The sequence below is a fragment of the Monodon monoceros genome, unplaced genomic scaffold (genome assembly GCF_005190385.1).
Source record: "Monodon monoceros isolate NGI ecotype Baffin Bay Population unplaced genomic scaffold, NGI_Narwhal_1 Super_Scaffold_7, whole genome shotgun sequence".
Classification (NCBI taxonomy): domain Eukaryota; kingdom Metazoa; phylum Chordata; class Mammalia; order Artiodactyla; family Monodontidae; genus Monodon; species Monodon monoceros.
This window is the reverse complement of record NW_021703784.1, coordinates 104,856,224-104,879,095: the sequence shown is the minus strand read 5'-3', so window position 1 is coordinate 104,879,095 and position 22,872 is coordinate 104,856,224. Positions and strand designations below refer to the sequence as shown.

General features: G+C 51.1%; 1 protein-coding gene across 1 annotated transcript in view; it reads left to right on the top strand.

Annotated features, from left to right (window-relative positions):
• Positions 1-22,872, top strand: part of SHANK2 (SH3 and multiple ankyrin repeat domains 2) — a 549,031-nt gene that overhangs the window by 22,776 nt on the left and 503,383 nt on the right. Inside the window, exon 2 of the mRNA XM_029207203.1 lies at positions 1,804-1,904. The gene's annotated coding sequence lies outside the window, so the exon portion shown is untranslated. The remainder of the gene's footprint in view (positions 1-1,803; positions 1,905-22,872) is intronic.

Below are 22,872 nucleotides of genomic sequence, written 5' to 3'. Positions count from 1 at the left end.
AATACTTTCTCTGCGTTGATTGCTATGACCGTGTGATTTTCCTTCTTTAGCCTGTTGGTATAGTGTATTACATACATTTATTTTTATTTTTTAATTTATTTAAAAAATGTTTATGTATGTACGTATGTGGCTGCATCGTGTCTTATTTGCGGCACACGGGATCTTCGTTGTGGCATGTGGGGTCTTTTGTTGCGGCACGCGGGCTCTAGAGTGCACAGGCCCAGTAGTTGCAGCACGCGGGCTTAGTTGCCCCGCGGCACGTGGGATCTTAGTTCCCCGACCAGGGATTGAACCTGCGTCCCCTGCATTGGAAGGCAGATTCTTAACCACTGGACCACCAGGGAAGTCCCTATAAATTGATTTTTAAAAAAAATATTGAATCAGCCTAGCATTCCAGAAATAAACTCTACTTGTCATGATATAGAATTCTTTTCACATAATGCTTAATTCTATTTGATAATATTTTATTAAGGATTTTTTATGTCTATATTTATGAGAGATATTCACCTGTGGTTTTCTTTTTTGTACTCTCTTTATATGGTTTTAGTATCAGGGTCATATTTGTTCCGCAAAATGGATTGGATTCTATTTTGTGGAAGATACTGTGTAGAATTGATGTTTGTTCTTTAAACATTTCATGGAATTCTTCTGTTTTAGCTGGCTTGTTTTGACATCACTCTCACAAGGGAAGTGTTCCTGCCAGATGGAGGTAGATGTCCAGCTTCCTCAGTTGACCTCTATTGATACCCAAGTGGGGAGGCTCCTGTTATTGCTGGTGGGGGAGGGGACCTGCTCCCCACGTGGTCTCCACTGATACCGTGGTGGGGGTTGGCCTCATTCTTGCTGGTGATGGGGAAAGTCCTGACTCTCCGTTAGCCCTCTTCTGACCCCAGTCCAGCGGGGTGAGGTGGGGGTGTGAGGGAGGCGTGTGGAAATCCAGGCTCCCCGAATGGAACCAGAGGATGATTTGTTACAGCTCGGTAGGGAAGAAAGTCCCAGCTCTGCACCTCAGTTTATTTGATCCCCCCCAGTGGAGGTTTGGGTGCCTCACGGCAGCCGCACAAGGAGAAGCCCAGGCTCCCACCTCGGCCTCTGCTGCTATGAGTCAGGGTGGAGGCCACAGTTTTCCTGTGATATCTGGGTGGAATAGAGCAGTTATTATCTAAACGTAGTCCTTTTCATCTGCCATTTTCCTGGCGTTTTGGCTGGAGAGAATAGTCATTCGCCGCGGCTTTTTTTTCTGCTTCTACTGGTGTTTCTGGGTTTCTGACTTCTTATCTCCCAGTCTGGGATATGAGGTTCTCCAGCCCGGAGAACCGACCACCGTGCTGTTCCCTGGGTCCCTGGTCCCGGCCCATGCTGCCTTCTCTCTACCTCTCAGAATCTTATGTTTGTTTCCTGTACGACATACTGGGTTTTTCGTGGCTCTTCTTGGGAGGAGTAGGGAAAATTGCGTCTACTCCATCTTTCCGGAAGCAGAAGTGCAGCCCCTGGTTTTCAGCTCAGAGATATCAGGATGCACTTGAAGTTTTAACCTCTGCCTCTTGGGGCCTCCATCTCAGCGGTCCCCAACCTTTCTGGCACCAGGGACTGGCTTCGTATCAGACAGTTTTTCCACGGGTGGGTGGGTGGGGGTGATGGTTCAGGCAGTAATGTGAGCGATGGGGGGGTGGCTGTAAATACAGGTGAAGCTTCACTCACTTGCCTGCCGCTCACTTCCTGCTGTGCAGCCCGGTTCCTAACAGGCCACGGGCTGATGGGGACCCGTGCGCTATCGGACCATGACCTGGTTGTCTCTTGCAGCTCTGGAAATCTCTCCTGTCTCCATGCCTTGACCCACTGGAGTGCAGACGGTTCCTGTTCCAAGAGACCTTTCTGCGGGGCCCAGTCTGACAGCACCTCTGGTGAGTTAGAACATCTTCTTCTTGTCCTTGTCATCTGCGAGCCTATCTCCATTGCCATGGTGTGGTTCGCCTCATCCCTTTGGCACTGCGGCCAGAGGATGGCCAGTTTCTCGCAGTCAGGGCCCAGGTGCTTGTGTCAGGGTGGGGAGAGGGTGGGTGGAGTTGCCCTTGGCGCTGGGGGGACAAGCCTGCCCCTTGGTGCCTGGCTAATGTGACCTTGGGGGAATTATTGGGACTGTGGCTGAGGCTCCAGGTCTGGCTCCTTGTCTGTGCTCTGAGACGTCCAGGCTGGACTCAGCCAATGTGGCTGAGAGTGGTTGATGGGGGAAGTGTTACAGGTGCCCCACCTCCATTTTTGCTTGGATCAGGGGACACCTGTCTGTGTCCGGCACAGGGACCACGGAGGGAAGCCCACAGCCTGTGGTTCCGCAGAGCCGAGATATGCCCTGTGCTCAGAGTCTGGTGCCCAGAGCTTGTTATATGTACTCCACTGGCATCGTTTCATCTGTAATATGTGCTTAAACTTGGCATTTGCTGAACGTTGCCTAAAGGCTGGGCTTTTACCATGACTGACCTCATGAAGAAAGGGAAATGATTGCCATTCTCAGGTGAGGGGACAGGCTCCCAGCAGTTAGACACACTGCTCATGGACTACTTGGTCCTGAGAGGCTCCATCCAGCCCTGGCTGTGCACAGCCTGGGCTCTTTCTGGTGCGACACCCGGCCGCCCAGCCTGGCTCCGCGTACTGGGGACCAGAAAGGCAGGTCTGTGAGGTCTACTCCCCGTTGGACACTGTTTCTCAGGCTTTATAAAAAAATATCATTGCCTATCCATGGAGACATTTTGGACCGTTTTTCCAAATTGTCCACCCCAGTGAAATTTTAATACTATGGAAAGGCTATATATCTGTTCATGTTCTGCTTGTATATCTGTGCCTCCTACTTAAAAACACTAAGATCCGTCTCACCTTCCATGCATTGAGAGTGCATGTCCCGGACTTACAAATACAGCGGGCAGGAGCGGAATGTCGGAGCCACTGCCCCTGCCCTGGTCCTGGTCTCCACTGCTTTTGGGGGTTGCCTCCTAACTGGTTTCCTACCCCCAGCTTCCCAGCTCTGCAGTCCTGCCTGAAATCCAGTTCAGACGCTCTCACTGTCCTTGTTGAAGCCTTTCCGTGTGGTCATGATTCCCTCCAAGTGCTCTGAGCTTCTCTGGCCTCTGCTCTTGCCCTCCCCCGGGCATACACGGGCACTCACCTGGCGAGCGGTGGTGATGGGGCCCCATGGAGGACCAGCCCCCGCTGTCTCTGCTGAGTGGGCAGAGCCTATAGTCCCCTTGTCCTCTGTTCCTCCCCGATGCTGGATGCTGGCCCCTCGTCGGGAACCCCCTGGCTCTGAACCCCACAGTACCTGCTCACTCACTGTGGCTCAGTGGAGAGGTGACAGATGGATGCACACGAGATGCGTGACTCTAGTGGAGGATGTGGCAGCCCTTTCTTCTAGAGGCAGAGCAGCCTCAGAGAAGGAGGGTGTCCAGGTTTGAGGGAAGGTCCCGCACTAGGCTGAACCGTACATACAGCGTTGTCCATAAGGCCTGCCTTTGACGTCCTTGGGTTCGGGACTTGGGACTTACATATCATTCATTATGGCGGCAGCTGGTGGCAGAGCAGTAAGCCCCCGTGCAGCGTGTTTCTGCACTTGTGGGTCGTCCGCCTCAGGCCGGATGGGGGGCTTGTTGGCTCATGACGAGGTCGAACCTCTCTGAGCCTGGGTTTGCACCAAGGCCCTCTGACCTCCTCCAGGTTTCTTCCTGAGAAAGGACACTTGACCATTGGATCTGAGCGTTTGCTTGTCACCATTCCGGCATCTGAGGTAGGGTGCTGCCCGGGCTGGGCCTCCAGCCTCTTCTTAGAGAACTGTTATACTTACCATCGGCCCCAAGCAGTGGGAGCATTTGATTTCAGGATCTGTCCCTGTGACCATGGTCATTGATGTACAAGGGGAAAGAGAAGAGGTTTTCAAGCTGGACCGGACGGCCCTTTCAGGCCAGGATGGACGTGTTGTAATCTTGGTTTGCCGGCCAGGGCGCTTTTCGCCCACACAGCGGGCTGTCTCCAGGCCAGGGGACCAGGTGTTCATTGGGAGATTAGGTCTTTCGGCTGGAGGAAGGATGGTGGCCCTTGTGCTGTGGACGGGGAAGGTTTCCATCTCTCGGGCTTGGATCTTCTTGAGCCCAGGAGGTGCTGCGTCCTGGGTGTGGGCGTAGCTGAGGCAGAATTCTCCATCAACTTCAGGTTCATCTGGGCTCTTCATCTCCCTCTCAGCTGCTTCTCCTGCATCCTCAGGTGTCCCACAAAGCAGTCCTGCCCCTCAGCGGCCTCCGGGTGTCCTGGGGCCTCCATTCATCACGGATGCCCCCTGTGTGGGCGCCTCACCGCCCCCCTGCCCTGGCTGAAGCATCACCTTACAGGTGAAACATTCATCACTTAATAAACCCGTGTGGATTCTGGGTTTCAGACCTTTCGGAGTGATCCGCTCCTGCTGCCACTCAGAAAAAATGGGACGTTACCCTTGCGTGGTAATTTAGTGAGTAGCCAGATGTCACGTGACGAGTGGCAGAAGGGTTCCACTTCAGAGTAACAGAATTAAGGTACAGTGTTGTGTATTCTCACCTGTGATTCAATGAATCACGGATGGAATGAATTCAAAGATTCAGTTTTTGTGAAGTGGTCTTTATTACTGCCTCAAATTACTTTTTCCACTTGTGGGTATAATCACACACCCCCCCCCCCCTAGGGTGCCAGAGGATTTCTGAGGTTCCAGGTGACTTTCCTGGCGGTGACGTGACACATCCAACAGGTTTGGGTGAAGACTCTGTCTTCGGTGATGAGATTCAAGTAATTCTCTCCAAAACTGGGTGCCTAGTGTGTGGTCCTAAATCAGGGCTTGGCAGACTATGGCTCACGGACCAAATCCTACCGTCATCTGTTTTTGTAAATCCAGTTTTTTTAAATTGTGATAAAATACACGTGGCATAAATTTTTACCATCCTAACCGTTTCTGAGTGGACGGCTCAGGGGCATTAAGTACATTCACATCGTTGTGCAACCATCACATCTTCCACCTCCGGAACCTCCCACCTTCCCAAGCTGACACCCTGGCCCCATTCAACACTCGCTCCCCCTCCCGTCCCCCACCCCTGGCCCCAGCATCCTACTTTCTGTCTCTATGGATTTGATGACTCTGCGGGCCTCCGATGAGTGGAATCCTACAGGATTTGTCCTCTTGGGTCTGACTTTTTTCTCTGAACATACTACCCTGAAGGTTCATCCATGTTGTAGCCTCTGTCAGGAATTTTCTTCTTTTTTAAGGTCAAATAATCTTCCAGTGTATGGAGATCAAACTTTGTGTATCCATCGACTGTCAACAGACATTTAGGTTGTTTCTTTCCACCTTCGACTGTTGTGATTAATGCTGCTCCGGAAATGGGTGTAAAAATACCAGTTCTTGGGCTTCCCTGGTGGCGCAGTGGTTGAGAGTCCGCCTGCCGATGCAGGGGACGCGGGATCGTGCCCCGGTCCGGGAAGATACCACGTGCCGTGGAGCGGCTGGGCCCGTGAGCCATGGCCGCTGAGCCTGTGCGTCCGGAGCCTGTGCTCCGCAACGGGAGAGGCCACAACAGTGAGAGGCCCGCGTACTGCAAAAAACAAACAAACAAACAAACAAAAAAAACAGTTCTTTGAGGGATATACCCAGAAGTGGAATTGCTGTGTCACATGGTAATTGTACATGTAACTTTCTGAGGAGTCACCATACTGTTTTCCACAGTGGCTGCATCATTTTGCACTCCCACCAGCAATGCCAAGTGTTCCAGTTTCTCCACATCCTCACCAATGAGTTTTTCCTGTCTTTTTGATGGTAGTCATGCTAGTGGCTGTGAAGCAGTATCTCGCTGCAGTTTTGGTTTTCATTTCCACAGTGATCAGTCATGCTGAGCATCTTTTCATGTCCTTCTTGGCCATTTGTATGTCTTCTTTGGAGAAATGTCTATTCAAGGCCTCTGTCCATTTTTGAATTGGGTTGCTTGATTTTTGTTATTCAATTGTAGAAGCTCTTTATATATTCTGGATTTTTATCCCTTGCCACATATGTGATTTGCAAATCTTTCCTCCCACTCCGTGGGTTGCCTTTTGTAAGTAAAGTTTTATTGTCACGCAGCCATGCTTGTTCCTTCTTGTATTATCTCTGGCTGCTTTCATGCTACAGAGGCCGAGCTGAGTGGCTGTGACAGAGGCCGTGTGATCTCAGAGCTGAGAATATCTACAGGCTGGCCCTTTACACAGAGTTTGCTGACCCCTGTTCTAAGTGATCTCGGCGCATCCAGCGCTGACAAGCAGATCAGATGCTGAGAGATGCTCTCCGTCCACAACCCCGGGGCCGTGAGCGCTCAGCCTGCAGGCCCGTGGCGTCCTCCTGGTCTGAAGGCCTCTATGTCTTGGTTAAGTTGTGTGGCTTCTTCTTGTGACATCTGCGTAGGAGGTGGGCTCCGGACAGGGGGCTCCTTCCTCCTGGGAGCAGGTTGATGTGGCGTTTAGGGACTGCCCCTAACCAGTGACCCCCCCAGAGGAAGGCTTATGACGGACCAAGTCAGGACCCTATGGGCTGCCGCTTATGCTGTTCATCCTACTTCCCCTTTGATAGGGAATTCCAGAGATGTAGGCAATGGGCTTCCTTGGGCTTGGATCTGGGCCTTGGGGGCTGTTAGGTCCAGGCAGCCAGAGGGAGGCCCGGGCCGGTGTCGCCCAGGGCATTACGGGAGGGATTAGCTGTGTATGTAAGAGGTCGTGGGCCCCGGGCATGTCCAGCAGCTTCACCACGAAGTGGGGGCGATGCTGTACAAACCGCATGGACGCTGCTTCCAGAGGGGTCCCCCGCAGCCCCCCACATCTCAGATTGCAGTGAGCCGGGGAGTGATGGTAGGCGAGGGGTGTGGACATCGAATGGGGGCCACTGTCTCCAGATGTCTGGCTCCAAAGGGCGGGGCGTCTGCTCTCCCCGTCTGCGTGTCGTCTGCGGGACAGAACCACAGTAGCCTTGCTCTCCACCCAGAGCCCCAACCTGGGTCTGGTATGCAGTCAGTAAATGGGGAGCAGGTGACTGTCCCCTCCCCGGGGCAGTCCCTGTGTAGGCCCAGGCGAGGGTGATGGTACCTCTCTGAGCTTGTGTGAAGGAGGTGGCCCTCAATCACTGTTATCTCCCCAGAGGGACCCAGGAATCTCCAGGAGGAGCGAAGGGTCGCTGTGTGGGGCCGTTGGAAATGGCCCTAAAGGTATCAAGTCCTCATCCCAGGACCACATGTGTCACCGTGTACAGTACAGCTTGCAGATGTGATCAAGTTAAGGGTCCTGAGATGGGGCGTTACCCTGGATGATCTAGTTGGGCCCCTAACACCATCAAGGAGCCTTTACAAGAGGGAGACAGAGGGAGATGTGAACACAGAGGAGACCCCGTGATGACAAAGGCAGGGACTGGGGTGATGCAGCCAAGAGCCCCAGGACACCTGGAGCCCTGGAAGCCAGAAGAGGCAGGAAGGACCCTCCCCTGGAGCCTCCGGAGGGCACTAGGCCTGCGACGCCCAGGTTTCAGTCCAGTGAACCTGATTCCAGACTTTCGGCCTCCAGGATGGGGAGAGAATACATTTGTGTTGCTCTGAGCTGCCCGGCGTGTGACACTTTGTTATGGCAGCCCCGGGACGCTCATACAGCACGTGGATCTGGATTTGGTTGGGGAACAGGGTCACTTTTCGGTGAGAAGGAGGAGAAGTGTGGGCCTCGCGTGTGGCCAGGGCTCAGGTTTCCGCCGGGGTTACCTTGATGGCAGGCCGGTCACCGCGGGAAGACGTGACGGCCTTTCCCCAGGTCACCGCGGCCCAGCTGAAACCTTGGGGAGGGGCCTTGGAGCTGGCGTAGGCAGGACTGCCCTCACCCTGTCACTCTCTGCAGGACGTGCCCCCAGATAAGCCGCCAGGAGAGGTGTAGCCTGCTCTGAACGCAGCTCCTGCAAGCTGCTTCCTGCGGGCCGCGAGCATCTCCCCTCTCAGCCGGGCTGGGGACATGCTGGCCGGCGTCCCCACGCCGGCTGCACATTGCTGGGCCCCCATGGAAGTGCCCTGAGTATTTCACACATTCAGAGTTTCCCTGCACGAATGTACACCTTGAGTGCTTCAGCCTTCTTCCTAGGCCTGGAGGTGAAGGTGGGCACCTGGAGGCCAGCCCACACGCCTCCTGCCTATGGCCTTTCTGGGTGGGTAAATTCTGCTCCGGCTGCCCCAGTATCTTCACCTCTCATCAGGGCAGAGGGAGCGAGGCCCGAGGGGCAGCACACGGTTCCACACTGTCCTTGGGTGCATTCCCCGTGCCGGACGGTCCCGTCCCAGCCTCTAGGTTCCCGCCTCTGCTCTGTGCACCACCCTTCCTGGTGCCCGTCCCCTCGGCTGTTGGGAGACCCCACCTCCCGGGGGGCTCCCCTGTCTCCACCTTTGCATGCTCTTTGTGACCCACTGCAGGCCCCTGTGCAGGGCAGGATGCAGCTGCACCCTCGGGCATCTCGGTGCCATTGGAGGGATAAGCTCGGTGGCCCTGGGTTACCCACTCCTCTCCCTCCGCCCTCTCCCACCACTTTAGACCTGGTTACCCAACGAGGCAGGTGGTGGGGGGAAGCATCTCCCAGCGTCAGGGTCGGTGAGCAGTGGGACCACAAAAGCTGGTACAGGAACGTCCTCGGGCTTCCAGAGCCCCGGGCGGGGTGTGTGATGTTGAGGAGGGTGCACGGGTCCAGGCGGACCGGAGTGTTGACAGGAGCTGCTGGGTTGCTCTGAGGAATGAGGTGGAGGCCGTGAGTCTAGGGAAAGGGGTGGTGATCATTGGGCCCATCCCGTAGATCCTTCCGAGTAGCTCAGCCAAGGACCGTGTCATCATCTCGGCAGTAAGAGCCCCTTCATGCGGCATGTGTCAGGCCCTGCAAACAGCACCTGGGCTGCTCACCGACGCTCCCCCTCAAGGGTGAGGACGATCGAGGAATAGCAAGAACTGGGTTTGTTTCCCCAAATGGGTCGTCTCAGTCCTAGCAAAAGGGCCATGTCATTTTGCTTTGACTTTAGAGCCTGGCCTGAGGAACAAGATTTCTTGGGCATCTTGTTGAAATTGCAGATTCTAAGACCTCCTCCAAAGGAAATCCAATTCAGTAGGAATCTGCCTTGTTTGCCTGATAACCAAATGATTCTGCTGCAGGCCCCATGGGTAAAACTCTGCTTTAATCATTAGGCTAAAATCATTAGGCTACGACCAACCCGTGGGCTGAGGGCACATTTTTGCAGCCACGTGTGGTATTTATCTCTGAGCTTCCTGGCAGCCAGGGAGAAAAGGGAAAGATGGAATAACAGCGTTCTCTTGTCTGATATTAAATTAGTTCCTCTGGAGAGCAGATTTTTCTTAGCACTCTAGCCTAGGAGGAATGTTTTCACATAGTGTTTTCAGTTGTGGTTTTGCCAAAAAAAAGAAAAACCCAAATAGTTTTCAAAAACTGTTTGACCTCAGTGAAAGCTGAGGACATGACAACAACATTTTCGAGGTGGACAGTAAGCTGGGGGGTTCAGGTGTGTTGCTGTCTCGTAGATTCAGATGTAGGACTTAAGGAACCATGGTCAGAGGTAACTTTGGCCAAGGGCAAGGCTTTTTGCAGAAGAGAATTCAAAGAGAAGAAAGAAAGAGAATTGAATGACTGTGTGGTTGCATTTTATGTGGAATGCCCCAAGCAGGCAAATCTATAGAAACAGGAAGTCATGAGCCGTTGCCAAAGGTGGTGGGGGTGAGGGGTTGGGAGGGGATGGCTGAGAATTGCGGGTTTCTTTCTGAGGTAATGAAAGTTGTTTTAATATGGATAGAGGTGATGCTCTACCCAACTTAATGATTATAGGAGAACCCACGGTATCGTGCCCTCCAGTGGATGAGTTGTATGGCGTGTGAATTACATCTTCGCCAAAGTGTTTAAAAACAAAAAATTGATGACGTTAGTGTGTCGCACTGAGTCCAAGGTTGGGCGCCAGGGGGTCGGAAGGAGACGACTTGGCCTGATGAAGCCTCGGGGAGCTTCCTTGGGGTAGGGAAGCTTCTCGGGTTGCAGCATTCCCCGTGATCCCCCCTAAACCATGGCCCTGAGCAGTGGACCGGCCGTCAGGTCAGCGGGGCTCCCGCCCTGGCCCAAGGGTCTGAGTTGGACGTGGTCGCGTGTCCGAGGATCCCAGGAAATGGGAGGAACGGGCACTGAATTCCATGTTCTTACGTGCTGGTGTCTCTGTTCCCCGAGACAGTTTTATCTGCAGCCCTGAGGCTGCTGAACCAGCTCTTTGCAGCAGGACTTGCCGGCATCCGGGTGTGGAATGTGGCTTCCCTGGGTGGAGCAGGCTGGGTGGGTCCTGGGTTCTCTCGGCAGAAGCCTGGGTCTCTCCCGTCCACTGAGCCCGGGGCCAAGTGGGTGGAGATAGCTGGATGGAATGAGTTAGGATCTGGTCTCAATGTAGGGCCGAATATACCGAGGCTCGTAGAGACGGCTTCCTGGTAAGAAGGAGCTGGGTGAGAGTGACTGTAGGTAAAGTGATCGTAATGTGAAAATAAATATGTATGTATGTGTTTCAAATGAAACAAATCGTGTAGCCAAACCAGGAATTTTCTAGGGTGGTGACACTGGGTGTTAACCACGCTTTCACCAGGGGATGGTTTTATGAGACTGATCCCAAAGGGGCCGTGTTGAGGGAACCCGATTAGGAACCTGGTGTCCAGAGCTCATGGCTATTGTATCGACCAGGGGTACACCTGGCAGAGAGGGTCTCATGTGGGGGCTGATGCTGGCCAGTCGCCCGGTTCTGCTGGAAGGAACAGCTGCCACATGGCTTTACAACTGCAGGGAGTCACCGACTTGCTGACTTCACCTTTCCTTGTAATTCACCAAAACAAACACGTCAACTTTCTGTTGTATGAGGTGTTCCTATCGCAGACTGTTGGAAATAAAATTCAAGGTGTTTGGTTGGATGCAAATTGTCCCTTTTTCTTTTTTACCGTTGGCATTTTTATTATATTATGAATTATCACCTGTCTGCCTACGTAGCAAGCCGATGTCTGTAATTTTGCTGTGGTTCCATAGCCATGGATGGGAAAAATAGTGCAATTTACCTGTCTGTCAAGAGCGCAGTCAGGGATGAAGGGAAGGGGTGCTGGTTCCCATGTGCTCTAAATATTTACGCTTCTGTTCATCTTTTATATTTATTCCTTCCACCTGGATGGCAGGTACACAGTCGCCTTCCAGTGCTAATTCTCCCTGGATGTTTTTAGAGGGAGCGGTTCCGCTAATCAGAGCTGTTTCACAGTCACGAAATGGATTCAAAGTAATATTGAATCCAACGCATGGAGGAAATGCCAGCCGCCAGGACGCTGGAATGTAGAGCAGGCCCATCGGGGGTTTGTCGTGAGCACGGCTGTGTGCTGTGTCGCCTTCCGAAGTTGTCATCAGTTGGCAGGGGGCGCGGGGAGATCTGTGAACCAGCTTGTTAAGGAAAACACAGAAAATTTTGCATTTATGCCCCTCACTCCGCCCCCGTACTGTGGTAGCACAAACGCCTGACAGCGCAGGGGGCCCTCGAGCTGGTTTGCGGAGTTCGTTTATTATTTTTCCCTCGTGTGTTCACGGAGCGATTGCTTCAGAAAACACTGAGGTCCCCACACAGACTTGGGGCACACGGCATCAGAAATCGGATACGGGATCCCAAGGATGGGGTACGAGGCTGGTCCACGGGCCCCTTGTGCTGATTGGGGCCCTTCTTCTGCAGCCGCAGCCCAAGGGCAGCTCTCCCTGGGCCTGTCTTGTCTGCAGCAGCCACGGAAAATGACTGTGGACATGGCCCCGTGGACACCCCTGCCCTCCAAGTGACCCTGCAGACTCTACCACTCCCCGCCACCAACACGCTAACGCGCGACATACACCTCGGGGGCGGCATGGTCGGTGGAGGGTGGGAAGCCTTGGCAGCCCTGCCCCTTTCTGAAACATTCCACCTTGTGGGATTCAGAGGTAATCCAGAGGCTCCTCGTCCCCCTTTGGGCAACTTGGGCCTCCTTAAACTTAATCCCAACAGACAGGTGTGAGAGGGCCCAGGTCTGATACACATGTCAGGCCAACATCACTTGCTCTGTCCTGAGAGGGACTGCGTCACACGCCCCGAACGCCCCGGCACCCATTCCTCTGCCTGGCATCCCTGTCTGCATCCCTGGACACGCCATGGGGAGATGGTGTTTCTTTTCTTAAAAATTTTATTCAAGTAGAGTTGATTTATATGTTGTGTTAGTTTCTGCTGTACAGCAAAGTGATTCAGTTATGCACATACATATATATATTCTTTTTCATATTCTTTTCCATTGTGGTTTATCACAGGATATTAAATATAGTTCCCTGTGTTATACAGTAGGACCTTGTTTATCCATCCTTTATATAATAGTTCGCATCTGCTAATCCCAACCTCTCAGTCCATCCTTCCCCCACCCCCTCCCTCTTGGGAACCACAAGTCTGTTTTCTATGTCTGTGAGTCTGTTTCTCTTCTATAGACAAGTTCATCTGTGTCATATTTTAGATTCCACATATAAGTGACATCATATGGTTTTTGTCTTTCTCTGTCTGACTTCCTTCACTTACTATGATAATCTCTAGGTCCATCCATGTTGCCGTAAAAGGCATGATTTCGTTCTTTTTTATGACTAATATTCCATTGCATATATGTGCCACATCTTCTTTATCCACTCATCCATTGATGGGCGTTTAGGTTGCTTCCATGTCCTGGCTACTGTAAATAGAGCTGCGATGAGCACTGGGTTACGTGACTCTTTTTGAAGTATGATTTTCTCTGGAAATATGCCCAGAAGTGGGATTGCTGGATCATATGGTAGTTCTATTCTTAGTTTTTGAGGAACCTCCATACTGTTCTCCCCAGTGGCTGCACTAACTTACATTCCCACCAACAGTGGAGGAGGCTTCCCTTTTCGGGGAGATGGTGTTTCTGTGGCATCTGCATCCTGCATCCCTTCCCCAAGACTGGCTCTGGGTGGCTCCATGGCAGCCACTGTAGGCGGTGTCCAGGTAGAAAGAACTAGTTTGGAAGCACGCCCCTGGCCTCTCTTCTGTGTCTCTGATCAGGCCTAGGCTGAGGTGGTCCAGGTGAGACCTGGGTGGGGCCTGCCTTCAGGAATCCTGCTTCCCCTAAAAGTGCAGGGGTGGCTGGTGGGGCCCAGATGCCCAGCGCCTGTATGTGACGCACACCTGTCTCAGGAGTCCCGGGCGGTACCTCGTCCTGCGTCTTCACATGGGGAGTCTGTCACCCGAGAACTTGTCCATGGGGAACGCGGGTCCCTGCCCAGCACAGGCTCACCTTACCCGGGGGTTGGCAGCTGTTCTGGGCAGCGCAGACGGGAAGCGCGTCGGATCCGGTTACCTGCCTGGGGGGTTGTCCCTGCAGCCAGTTCCGGCCGGGAGACGTGCTTACGAGCCGGGTCGCTTGCCCTGGTCCTCTGGTAACCCTGGGAGCAAATGATCTCCAGATTTCCTCTATGCGGTATGTGATTCTTGTTTGGGTTTACATTTTTCTAGTTTTTCAACTGTACTTTAATAAAACTTACGTGCTGGTAAATTAATCCAGCTGTCAGTCTCCCCACGCCTCCCATGTAACTCTTCTCCCTAGAACTACAGCCACGTATAGGACCGGATGTTCAGGGCTGCCCAGACCATCCACACGTTCAGTGATTCTCTAGAAGGACTCACAGGACTCAGCCAAGCTATCAGGATTTTTTTTTTTTGCCGTACGCGGGCCTCCCTCTGTTTTGGCCTCTCCCGTTGCGGAGCACAGGCTCCGGACGCGCAGGCTTAGCGGCCATGGCTCACGGGCCCAGCCGCTCCGCGGCATGTGGGATCCTCCCGGACCAGGGCACGAACCCGTGTCCCCTGCATCGGCAGGCGGACTCTCAACCACTGCGCCACCAGGGAAGCCCAAGCTATCAGTATTATAGTTACACTTCGTTGGAAAGGATACAGATGACATTCAGCTGTTGTAAAGGCTCGTGGGCCAGGGTCCAGGAGAGACCAGGCACCAGCTCCCAGCTGGCCTGTCCCACTGGAGACTTACAAACAGCACTTGATTCTTCCAGAAACCTTGTGTGACAACACACGTGAGCTACTACTGCCAATTAGGGACACGCCTTGCAGCCCGGAGTCCAGGGGCTCACGTAGGCGTGGCTGACCACCTACAGGCTGACCTTAGTCTCCAGCCCCCCCAGAGGTCAAGGCCAAGGCCCCCCTACCATAAATCACGTTCTCAGTGTAAATGACCTGATGTGGCTCAGGGCAGCCTATAAACAAAATCACTCTTCTTAGGAGGACATTCCAAGGACTCAGAGGTGCCCTCCCAGGAGCCCAGCAAGGGTTTGGACAACCCTGGCCCTCTGTGTTCACCCTTTACTGCCAGCAGTGGTTCGGAGAGAGGGTCCAAGGTCACATCTCGGTTCTACCGTGTCTTAGCTCTCTGGTTTAGGAGGTTTTTCTCTCTCTTTATGTCTCTGTTTCCTTATTGGTAGAATAGGGGTGATCCTGGATAAGTACAGGGGTAAGGAGCTTGAAGACAGAACGACAACTGTCGAAAGAGTGACTGTTCTAGCCACACCGGTGACACTGATGAAAACATGGCCACCCACTGCAGAGAACAGGCCGCGGGTCCTCAAAGAGTTAAACAGAGAGCTGCCATATGACCCAACAGTTCCACTCCTGGGCACGTACCCAAGAGACATGAACACGTGTTCACATATGTCTACATATGTCCCCGAGGGTGAACGTAAAACTGCAAAAAAAAAAAAAAAAAGTCTTAAAAAATGGACAAACAAACAAGAAAACAAAACTGCCTGCTTGTGTTTCACCTCATGCAATCTGGAAGAGACACGGACACATGTGACTGCTCACAGCAGTGTTATTTACAATAGCTCCAACGTGTAAAGAGCCCAGATGGCCATCAACAGATGAATGGATAAACACATGTGGCCTATCCATACGAGGGAATATTATTCACCCATGAAAAGGAATAAAGCCCAGACACACGCTACAACATGGATGAACCTCTAAAACGTTATGCCAAGTCAAAGAAGCCAGACATAAAAGGTCACACATTGTGTGATTCCATTCATATGAAGTGCAGTGAATGGGCAAATCCACAGAAACAGAAATTGGATTCGTGGTGGCCAGGGGCAGGACTGGCTGGGGGGGTCGGTGCTATTTGGAGGAGGAAGGAAGGCGGAGTGACCCCTGATTGGCATGGGGTTTCCATTTGGGATGACAAAAATGGCCTGGAATTAGATACTGGTGATGTTTGTACAGCATAGCTAAAAACCACTGAATTGTACCCTTTAAATGGTGAATTTTATTTCAATATTACAAATGGCTAAAAAACAAAAACAAAAAACCCTGAATACCATAACACACCTCGCAGAAGGGCCAGAATCTGGAACATTAACATCAGATACTGGAGAGGATGTGGAACAACAGAAACTCTCGTTGCTGCTGGTGGGGATGCAAAATGCTGCAGCCACTTTGGAAGCCAGTTTAGTGGTTTCTTACAAAACGACACACACTCTTACCATGTGACCCAGCAGCTTCATTCCTTGGTATTTACCCAAAGGAGTTGAAAACTTGTGTCCACACAAAAACCTGCACACGGATGTTTCTAGAACTTTATTTATGATTGCCAAAAATTGAAAGCCGTGAGATGCCCTTCAGTAGGTGGATGGATAAATAAACTGTGGTCCATCCGGGTGATAGAATATTGAATAATATAATAATAGCACTGAAAAGAAACGATCTATCAGCCATGAAAAGACATGGAGGAACCTTCAATGCACATGACTATGTGAAAGAAGCCAGGCTGAAAAGGCTGCACGCTGTATGGTTCCAACTATATGAAATTCTGGAAAAGGTAAAACTATGGAGCCAGTGAAAACATCATTTGGTTGCCAGGGGTGTGGGTGTGGGGAGGGATGAATAGGTGAAGCGCAGAGGGTTATTAGGGCAGTGGAAATGCTCTTCATGATTCTGCAGTGGTGGATACATGTCATTATATGCCTGTCAAGACCCACAGAATGTACAACACCGAGAGTGAACCCTAATTTAAACTGTGAACTCTGGGTGACGGTGATGTGTCAATATAGGTTCATCAGTTGTAGGAAAATGGATCACTCTGGTGGGGATGTTGGCAGTGGGGGATGTGTCGGGGCAGGAGGTACATGGGAGTCTCTGTACCTTCCCTTCAATTTTGCTGTGAACCTAAAACTGCTAAAAAAAAAAATAACAGTCTTAAAAAACGGACAAACAAACAAGAAAACAAAACTGCCTGCCTGTGTTTAGGAAGAAAAATCTGTGTGGTTTTTTTTAAGCATATTCAGATTATCTTTATTTGGTATTGATTATATCTCTGGACTCCTGGTTCTCCCATTTAATCTGTGTGTTTATTACGTTTCACCTCATGGAATCCCAAGATTTTAGTTGATTTACTTTTTTTTTTTTGACAATGGAGAAAAGACAGCCTCTTCAATAAGTGGTGCTGGGAAAACTGGTCTGCTACATGTAAAACTTTGAAATTAGAACACTCCCTAACACCATACACAAAAATAAACTCAAAATGGATTAAAGACCTAAATGTGGGACTTCCCTGGTGGCGCAGTGGTTAAGAATCCGCCTGCCAATGCAGGGGACACGGGTTCGAGCCCTGGTCCGGGAAGATCCCACATGCCGCGGAGCAACTAAGCCCGTGCGCCACAACTACTGAGCTTGCGCTCTAGAGCCCGCGTGCCACAACTACTGAGCCCGAGTGCCACAACTACTGAAGCCCGTGCGCCCAGAGCCCGTGCTCCGCAACAAGAGAAGCCACAGCAATGAGAAACCTGCGTACCGCAGCAAAGAGTAGCCCCGCTCACCGCAACTAGAGAAGGCCCGCGTGCAGCAACAAAGACCCAACACAGCCAAATAAATAAATAATTAAAAAAAAAAAGAAAGACCTAAATGTAAGGCCAGACACTAGAAAACTCTTAGAGGAAAACATAGGCAGAACACTCTATGACATAAATCACAGCAAGATCCTTTTTGACCCACATCCTGGAGAAATGGAAATAAAAATAAACAAATGGGGCCTAATGAAATGTAAAAGCTTTTGCACAGCAAAGGAAACCATAAACAAGAAGAAAAGATAACCCTCAGAACGGGAGAAAATACTTGCAAATGAAGCAACTGACAAAGGATTAATCTCCAAAATTTACAAGCAGCTCATGCAGCCTAATATCAAAAAAACCAACAACCCAATCCAAAAATGGGCAGAAGACCTAAATAGACATTTCTCCAAAGAAGATATACAGATTGCCAACAAACACATGAAAGGATGCTCAACATCATTAATCATTAGAGAAATGCAAATCAAAACTACAATGAGGTATCACCTCACACCAGTCAGAATGGCCATCATCAAAAAATCTACAAACAATAAATGCTGGAGAGGGTGTGGAGAAAAGGGAACCCTCCTGCACTGTTGGTGGGAAGGTAAATTGATGCAGCCACTATGGAGAACAGTATGGATGTTCCTTACAAAACTACAAATAGAACTACCATATAACCCAGCAATCCCACTACTGGGCATCTACCCTGAGAAAACCATAATTCAAAGAGTCATGTACCAAAATGTTCACTGCAGCTCTATTTACAACAGCCAGGACATGGAGGCAACCCAAGTGTCCATCGACAGATGAATGGATGAACAATCTGTTTTGAAGTCAAACGCCGTTCTCTCTGCCAGGGGGCTGGCTTTCCTGCCTGGCCTTTTGTTGTTTTCTTGCATCCTTGGTGCCTGTGACGCTGTCCCCAGTAACACCGACTCATGCAGCCCTTCCCCCGAGGTCTGCTCATCCTGGAGGGGGTCGTGGGCTGTCTCTTCCAGCCTCAGGGGATTGGAATTCCGCCCAGCAAGGCGTGAGGTCCTTCCATGGTTGCAGGTGACCCGACCTGCTTTAGAGGCATCCTTGCGGGGTTGGCACTAGGGACCGTCGATGGTGGTCACACTGTCCTCCTCTCCCTCCCGAGGCAGCTTGTTTTCATCAACTCTTCGACATTTATTTGAGTCTGGCTTCCGTGGTGGCCTTTGTGTTTTAACCAGAAACAGAACTTGTGTCGTAGTTGTAGTTTACAAAGCGAGTGCGCAGAGATTGTCTGATGTAACCGTAAATTACTTGGGAAAATGAGAACTACAGCTTCACGTGACAGGTGAAGGAGCAAAGGTTCAGAGAGGTCCAGGGACTTTCTCTAAGTCACACAGCAAGTGGCCATACCAAGGCTGGTCCCGAGGGTGGCACACAAAGGGGCATGGGCTGCGCGTCTGTCGTGGTGGGGTGGGCAGGTGGGCAAGGCAGGACAACAGGATGGGATTCGGGGAAGTGGGGTGTAAGCGCCAGTGCTGGTGGGGTGTCACAGACAGCTCTGAGCCCAGCAGGTTAAGCCTACCGTGGGACGTTCGGGGGTGGAAGCCGCAGCCACCACTGAGGGCTCCAGAACTACTCATGGCAGTTTCAGATTTCACACAAGGACTTGGTGGACGAAAAATGTCACCGCTCCCAACTGTGCACCCTGAGGGGACTCTCAGGATGGAGAAGAGCAGGATACTGGCCCTAGAGAGCTGAGGTGCACATCAGAGGAACGATTCCAATGAGCCCAGACTCTTGCATCTTTCCATACAAAGTGCTAAATTCATTAACTTGAGATGTCTGGTTTTTCTTTGATCAACAGTGATCTTTTGATGTTTCAATTACCTGGTTTTGTTGCAAAACCTCCTGTATATCCTAGTTCCTCCCTGCGTCATCTGAGAGGCTGTTTTCCAGACTTAAGTCCCCAGCAAGTCCACCGAATAAAACATAATTCTCAACTTTTAGGTTGTACTTTTTTTTTTTTTTTTTTTTTCAGTCCAGAAGATCTGCTGGACCAAGAGTCTGGTCCTGGCTTTCTGACTCTGGCTCAGAGTAAGCCGTGGTCAGGATCGGCATGGGGATGGAATGGAGTCCAGGGCCGGCCAGGGTCCCTTTCTGTCCAAGGTCAAAGACTGGTAGTGAGAGGGTGGAGTGTTCCAGACAAGGTCCTAAGGAAGAGGGCATCTGTTTCCCGTGCTCTTTCTTAGAGACGTCTCCTAACGTAACACGTGACCCCTCAGCCAGCGTCTGCAGGCTCCCTGCACGAGGTGTGACCCCAACGGGGTGCCGGATGCCGGGCAGGCAGCCCTAGCGTTCACTCTGCTCGGGTCACCCACAGAATTCATAACATAGAAAGGCCAAAATGCAAACTCATGTCTCCATCCTGGAAGGCTTGGTGTGAAGCTGATGTGGGGCAGTGGCCAGACTGGTGCTCGGTCAGCTGGGACTCGCTGGACGTTGCCCCCATCATTGTCACCATGTTTGAACTTGCTCTGACTTTGGAGTTCACAGCAGGGGTGCCTACACCCGCCTCTCATGGCCGGGTGGTGATTAAGTCTTGTTGCTTTAAATGCCCTTTCCTTGGGCTGCACAGGCGTGGAGACATGGCTCAGAAATTTCCTGCCACTTAATCAACAGTTATTTATAGAATGCCCACCGGGGTGCCCTTTAGAGGATGGAGATGATGTCTAAGACGGACAGGGTCTCTGGCCTCGGGATTTATTGTCCAGTTGAGCAGGTGGGACTTGCCCAGATGGAGAGACAGAGGGAGCAAGACGGTCTGTGAACACTGCACACCCCAGACCTGGCTCCAGTGGCCCGACGGAGGGTGGGTCATGGGCCTGCAGCCCAGCCCTCATCCTGACCCGTCCCCTTCCCAGCCTGGGCTCAGATGGATGCAGTGACTCTGCCGGTCCCATCATGCAGTCCTGGAGAGCCCTGACTCAGGTGCTAACTGTGAATGAAAAATGTTGCTTCCCTATTAGTAAACAAAGGATGTTGCAACCAACAAGCCAGTAGAGCTGCTCCTGGTATTGAGCCCTAAGGGAACTCAGGATGGGAACGAACAGGGTACTGGCCCTAGAGAGCTAAGCTTATATCAAAGAAATGATTTCTGTGAGCCCAGACTCTTCCATCTTCCGGTATATAGAAAAGTGCTAAATTCACTAACTTGAGATGTCTGGTTTTCCTTAATTAACGGTAGTCTTTTGATGTTCCGACTACCTGGTCTTTGTTGCAAAAACCCCTAAATATTCTGACTTCTCAGTGCCGTCCCTCCGAGCTGTCTGAGAGGCTGTTGTCTGCTGGGCTTGAAGGCCTCAGAAAATCAGCCGAATAAAGCGTAATTCTCAGCTTTTAGGTTGTGCATTTTTTTCAGTCGACGTAACTAAAAATCTGTTCTCCGTTTAATTCTGTTATAACATTCCCAGTGGAGAGGAAGCTCTCCGGGGCAGGGATTTTAGTTGGTTTTGGTCAATGATGTATCCCAAGCACCTAGGCAGAGGGCTGGGCATGCAGACGGTGCTCAAGAAATAGTCGTGAGGGCTTCCCTGGTGGCGCAGCGGTTGAGAGTCCGCCTGCCGATGCAGGGGACGCGGGTTCGTGCCCCGGTCCGGGAAGATCCCGCATGCCGCGGAGCGGCTGGGCCCGTGAGCCGTGGCCACTGAGCCTGCGCGTCCGGAGCCACGGAAGAGGCCACAACAGCGAGAGGCCCACGTGCCGCAAAAAAAAACCCCAAAAAACCATAAAAAAAGAAATAGTCATGAGAACGAGAGGATGGGTCCTTCTGAGTGATCGCTGGGAGAGTCCTGGTTTGTCATGCCAGGGAGCCTTTGAGACTTCTTAGAAACTCACTGATCTTCCTTTTTTTAGCAGAAAGAGCCAGAGGCAGGCTGAGAGCCTGGCTGGGCTGGAGTTCTGGGCTGGATTAATAACCTTCACATCTCTTTCTATGGCTGTCAGTGAAAACATGTTGACGGCCGTATCGGTAAACAAACGATGTTGCAGCCATCAAGCTATCACATTACAGCCGCCCCCAATGGTGAGTCCTGAGGGAACTCAGGATGGAGACAGGATGCCCACCCTCAAGCCCTCAGCCCCTGCAGCCACGCCCTGCCCCTACCCTGAGGAGACTCAGGATGAAAAAGCACAGGATATGGGCCCCAGATAGCAGAGGTGCACGTCGGAGGAGTGATTTCAGGGAGCCCAGACTCTTGCATCTTTCCATACATAGAAAAGCGGTAAATTCCTTGAGACGCCTGGTTTCCCTTTAATTAACAGTCGTCTTTTGATGTTCCCACCACCTGGTCTTTGCTGCGAAAACTCCTGTATGTCCTGGTTCCCCCCTCACCTCTTCAGAGCGGCCCCTCGGAGTTATCTGAGATGCTGTATCCGGGGCTTAAGTCCTTAGTTTTGTCCACTGAATAAAACATAATTCTCAACTTTTACATCGTACTTTTTTTTTTTTTTTTTTTGTGGTACGCTGGACTCTCACTGCTGTGGCCTCTCCCCTTGCGGAGCACAGGCTCCGGACGCGCAGGCTCAGCGGCCACGGCTCACGGGCCCAGCTGCTCCGCGGCACGTGGGATCTTCCCGGACCGGGGCACGAACCCGCGTCCCCTGCCTCGGCAGGCGGACTCTCAACCACTGCGCCACCAGGGAAGCCCTGTACATTTTTTTTTTTTTCAGTCAGCAGCTGGCTTGATGACAAGCGCTATGCCCATGCGAATTTCCCGCTTTGCCCCAAGCAAAGGTTTCTCATGTAGCAAAGAGAACTTTGGGTTACTTGTGATTTTAGAATTAATATTAAGTTTATTCAAGGTACCAACCCAAAGACTTAACTTCCCTAAAGCTCATGAATTTGATTTACAGCTGTTATTTATGAATCTGGTTGATTTTGTAATCCCTTAAGAAGAGTGGGCCTTTGATAGCAGTGGGATCTCACAAGCTCAAATACCCATGAATTCTAACAAAAAATTCTGCCTCGGGGATGAAAGTAATTATTTTATTACTTTCACTAGTAAAGCATAACCTAATTATACTGAAAATCCGGGACTCTTACATCCCCTGAAACATTCTAGAGAATTTTCAACTTTCTTAAAAATTATATTTGGTGTAAAGTCTTATGTCTGAATCTGCCATTCTGTTGCCTATGTTGACCAGGATAACGAGTATAAACAGGTACAGGGTGTAAAAGTGAAACCTTGTTCCTGGATTTAACGTGTAATACTAGTAAGGTGCTTTTGGTGTCTGTTTTTATGTCGCCCTTAGGTTTAAGGCTTCTTGGGGTTACAGAGCATCGACCCACGAAGGAATCAGACCAGTCGGCAATGTGGTCCTTTAGTCTCAGGCCTGGGGTTGGCTATCTCCCAGGGCGTCCGGCTGGGACCAGGACCTGTGTGGCTTTGTCCAGTCCTCCCTGACGTACAAGGCCTCGGTCCTGCAGCCCAGCAGCCCAGGGCCCTGCTCAGGTACAGAAGCCTGGATGATTCTTAATGCTTTGAATCTGCCATCCTAGCTTGTAAGGAAATTTGTAGCTAACTCCCTCAATTGCTTCGTGCTATTTTGCATTTCTTGGGCTCCCCTAAGACTTTTAAATTACTTCCAGCTTGGCTCTGAAGACAATTTATGGCCATGTCATCAGATCCTTCACACCTGCATGTAGCTTCCTATAACTTTATTGGGCCCAGAATTCTATACTGTCCTCTCCTTGAAATCTGCTCCGGTCCCATCCTGGTCTGCCTTTTGGCTCCAGCAGTTAAGTCATGTTTACTGGCGTGATTCTGGTTTTTCTTTTTAAATAAAATTAGAGTTTAGAAAAGGGAGGTGATTCAAAGAAGACCAAGGAGTGAGTAACGTTGGGGCATGAGATCATTTGTGAATAGTTGAAGGTA